General features: G+C 45.9%; 1 pseudogene; it reads right to left on the reverse strand.

The window, feature by feature from the left end:
- Positions 1-1,555, reverse strand: part of LOC101590229 — a 23,059-nt pseudogene extending 21,504 nt beyond the window's left edge.
- Positions 1,556-4,343: the final 2,788 nt, after the last annotated feature.

A 4,343-nucleotide genomic window follows, 5' to 3' on the forward strand; every position in this document is an offset into this window, starting at 1 on the left:
AAAAAAAAAAAAAAAAAAGGAAAACAATAAGCAGGGTGTGAAGAATAGTTAATCAAGTTTTTAACCTTTAAAAATATCAGGAATTCGAAAGAAGATGGTTAAGAAGATGGAAGGTAGAGTAAAGAAGTTATTTTAAAAATCTCTTTTTAAGTAAAATAATCTTTCCATGAAGAAGCTATTAGAAAAATTAGTAAAATATTTCCCTCTTATATTCTATCTCTCTGTATTCGCCATCCCACAACCCATTCAGCAAACAAAAACTAAAAACTGGTTACTGTTCTCTTGGTGTCAGATACAATCTACTTTTGGGCCTTCTAGTACAGGATTGTTTCCTCTCTCCTCTGAAAAGCAGAACAGAGTACCAGAAAGACAGTTTTTCTATGAGTCCAAACTGCATAGCAAAATTCTGTACCAAATAAATAAATAAATAAAAGATTTTTTTTTAAAAAAAGAAGAGACAACACAGTGGATTAGTCTCCTCAAACAGCACACAAAAGTACTTTGCAAAATTCACCCATTCTTTGGCCTCTGGGTATATAATTTTTAATCCGTGTCAAGAAAAGAACTAGCCCCTGCTTCTTAATACTCAGGAGAATTCTGAGCCAGAAATAAGCTGCACAAGTCCCTAATTCCTTACAGGTCTTAGGAGCCCTGGCACCTACAGTACATCACCAACTAGGCAGCTGGAGTGAGCTGGTGAACCCAGAGCCTTGAGGCTCTGGGTAGGATTCTTCCTTCTGCTCTTCCTTTCCTACATTGGAAATGCATTGTCCATGCCCATAATGATGACCCCAATGGTGTTGGCACCCCAGCAGTGATGCAGCCTCCACCTTGCTAAAGCAGGTCCCTGGAATCCACCTCCTTAAACTTACTCTTACTTGCTTTCTGGAGTAGCCAAACACTGATCTCCCCCCATTACACCAGGACTGAGTCTGGCAAGGCAAACCTGAGGCGATTCCTGGATCAGAGTAGAGTATGATAAATGTAGAGACAGCCTCTTGGCTCAAACTGCCCTGCTCTTGCCTCTACTGTCATTAGTCTGCTGCAAGCTTCCTTGGTATGAGAAAATAGTGCTGCTTTCAGAGTGTTCTTTCTCTTGCTGGAGTCACGGCAGCTAGGCGCATCTCGAGAAAAGCCTAAAGGACAAGAATAATAAAATTTCTGCGAAACAATGTAAATGAGAGAAACTTAAAGAATAGGCTAAGATAGCAAAGGAGCTGCGGGTCCAAGGTAGCAACATACGCCCTCATTTTCTTTGCTTGGGGTAGTAGTCAACAAGAAAGCTTGAGTTCTCCCAGTCAACGGATCCTGAGAGCAAGAGTACCCTACAGCACGAATTCAGCCGCAGGATCCAGGCAGGAACTATTAACTTCGTAAATTCACCATCCTTTGCCTCCTTCTCCTGGGCGGTTCTCAGTCGGAAGGGAAAGCATGCCTCTGGAGCAGAAGGGTTGTGAAGACTGCAGGTAGTGGGGGCCAGAGGGGGGTACCCAGCAGGCGATGCGGTATCGTCCGCTCCTAGCAGGAGGCAGGAGCACTGATTCACACTTCTCATCTTTCATTCTACTCGCTTGCCGCCCTGCCGTCCCCCTTCTCCTCCTCAGTCTAGTCCCTCCCCCTCTTCATTTAAAACGGTTGGCTCCTCACATTCCGCAAACTGTCGGGGTGGGAGGAGCAGCGAGCCAAAGCTGCAAGCCTGGGCCCGCGCAACCGAGCAGTAGGCAAGCCAGAGTGAGCAGAGTAGCTGTGGCAGTGCTAACACAAGCAGCACAGGCAGCCCAGACTGGCTCAGCGGCCTGAACAGCTCTGAAACAGCCTCCAGGACTCCAGCTGTTCCGCGGACTGCAAGGTGTGGCATAGAGCCCGCTAGGACAATCGCGGTCTGTGTGGAGCAGGCGGAAGCCTTTTCTCGCTTACACCTCTTCATCTTGCTCAAAAGGTGTCCTAGAACAACTAGGTAAGTATCCGGTCCGGGAGCCAGAATAGACTAGGAGGCATGACAGGTCCCGCAGTGAGTGCGCCCCAGATTGCTAGGTGCTTGAGCTTGGGGTCTGGACTATATGCTCAGACTTGTTTTAAAGATGTTTCTGGTGTCCTTTCTTCCTCTTCCTCCACCTCTTCCTAAAGGGTAAGAGAACGCACATATTTGGGGTGAGCTCAGAGAGCATATCTTTTGGCACTACCAGCCATTGGTTTTGTTACTCTGCAAAAACTCACTTTTGTCAAAAAAAAAAAAAAAAAAAAAAAAAGTGTAGATACTTCAGTGAGAATAAAAGAAATTGTAAAATTTGGGCAATTACTGGAAACAAAAACACACCTCAGACTCTTGGGATGGCTTATTGGAGGGTTCCAATTGAGGTGCAATCGCCAGAGCTGAGAATCCACCTCCTCCCACCTTACGCTGACGCCCTATAGAGACCCTCTTTTTGCTGCTGGAGTTTGGGTTCTTGGCAGGCGGGAATTAATCCCTGAGGATGTCGACCCTTGGTGCAGAGGTTAGGAAAGCCCAAGGAGGGGCTTGCAGGCTGCTGCCAGCAGCTTCTCCTGAGATGCCTCCCTGCCTTTCCTGCCCTTCCCGCCCTCTTTACGGGGCTGTGCTTAAGCAGCGCAAGATAGGCGTGGAAACTGTAGATGTGGAAAATTCGACCTTTAAAAAAATTTATAGACAACTTTTCACAACTGAATTGCCAAACAAGAAAAAAGAATCATCCAATAAAAAATTACTTTCTAAGAGTGTGGCACAATATAAAAGGTTTCCTCATTTTTCAAAGAAATGACATATGATCCCTTAGCTCAAAAACAGCCACCTGTCCCCTAAACACTGGGTGCTGATTCTAAAACGAGTGCATCTTTCCATGAAGGAATTATTTTCCTACAGCGTGTCGAGTAAAACGGCTCCTTTTCATGAAATGTCTGTTAACGTGCGCGTCATTGGAAAAGGTGACTTAAAAAAAAAAAAAAGCACTTGCAAATAAGGACATTTCTTTCCAGAGTTTAGTAGTCAAGGGACTGTGGGCCTTGGGTTAGAGACAGGATTTACATAGCAGTGTTTATTCAGTTGCAAATTTACTCCTCCCTCCTGTGGTCACTAATGCCTAAAGGGAGTTGCTGTCTTGCCTTCCCAGTGAAAGAATTTTAGATCTTAACTGAGCACTCTCCGTTTGCTTCCAGAATGACTTATTAGGGGCTCCGCTGTTTTGTTCTCCTTTGTGGCTGCGGGTACGGGCTGCTGAGATGCGCGTGTGAACTGCATGTGCGCGCGCACGCCTGAGGGAGGGCCCTAGCCTCTGAGAGCAGGGTGCCCTTCCAAAAGGTTGTCTCTGGTCTGGGAATCAAAGCTTGTGCCACGACACTGAGGCACACAGTTACAAAAAGAAGCCCAAAGAGAAGAAGAGATAGGACAACAGCAGAAAAAGAAAGTGAATCGCTACAGGAACAAAAGAAAAAAGTGTTTTCTTTTGCGTGGAACGTGCGTAGATACGATTTAAACCTAGCTTAGGCGAAACAGTACGTCTATACAAGTTATACTGTGCGGGAGGAAAAAAATGATTGAAAAATCGAGATAGAAGGTAAGGGGCGGCAAAAAGATGGAGTTGGAGCAATGTTGTAGGAGCATCGTGCGTGACCTGAGCTAGCCCTGCAACTAGGAAACAACCTGAGGAGCTAGGGTTCGGAACACTGAGCACCACATTAGACAAGGTGGCCGTTCTTTGTGACTGAAGGAAAACGTCTTCTTCCTTAGAAAGCAAGACAAGTGTGACTAAAGGAAAAGGGGGCTTGTATTCCTACTGATTATGGGAACTTGGGAGAAAGCGGATGAAGTTCCGCATGTAAACTCATTTGACAAATTCCAGAAATCACGGAGGGAAATCTGTCTCAGGACTCTCTCTCTCTCTCTCTCTCTCTCTCTCTCTCTCTCTCTCTCTCTCTCTCTGCAAGGGCAAAGGCATTTTAAACTAATTAGAAATAATAATGTATGTACATGTATCCTTCTGTCTTTGTCTGGTTCATCGGTGGCAGCATAGACTGTATGAAGATGCTTTTGACTAAGCAACTGAGAGATGGACACGATTTTCTCTAAAGAAACCTTTCTCTCTCCGATAAATTAAGAACTACTGAGCGATGCTCCAAGATCTGAGTCCAGCCATGTCTGTATGGGCTCCAGCTTTCCAACCTTTCCAAGCTGTGAGGAGAGCATCCTTGAGGGATTCCGGAGATCCTTGTTCTCTTGCTGCCTTCTCTGGCGCAGCCCCTCCTTCTAGCGATGATGTCAGCCACCTAGAGGCTTGGCAAAAGGAGAGTCGATTGGATAGGGGAGTCCCGGCCCAGAGCTGCCTAGCGCC

Source organism: Octodon degus, unplaced genomic scaffold (assembly GCF_000260255.1).
Source record: "Octodon degus isolate 3935 unplaced genomic scaffold, OctDeg1.0 scaffold00103, whole genome shotgun sequence".
NCBI lineage: Eukaryota > Metazoa > Chordata > Mammalia > Rodentia > Octodontidae > Octodon > Octodon degus.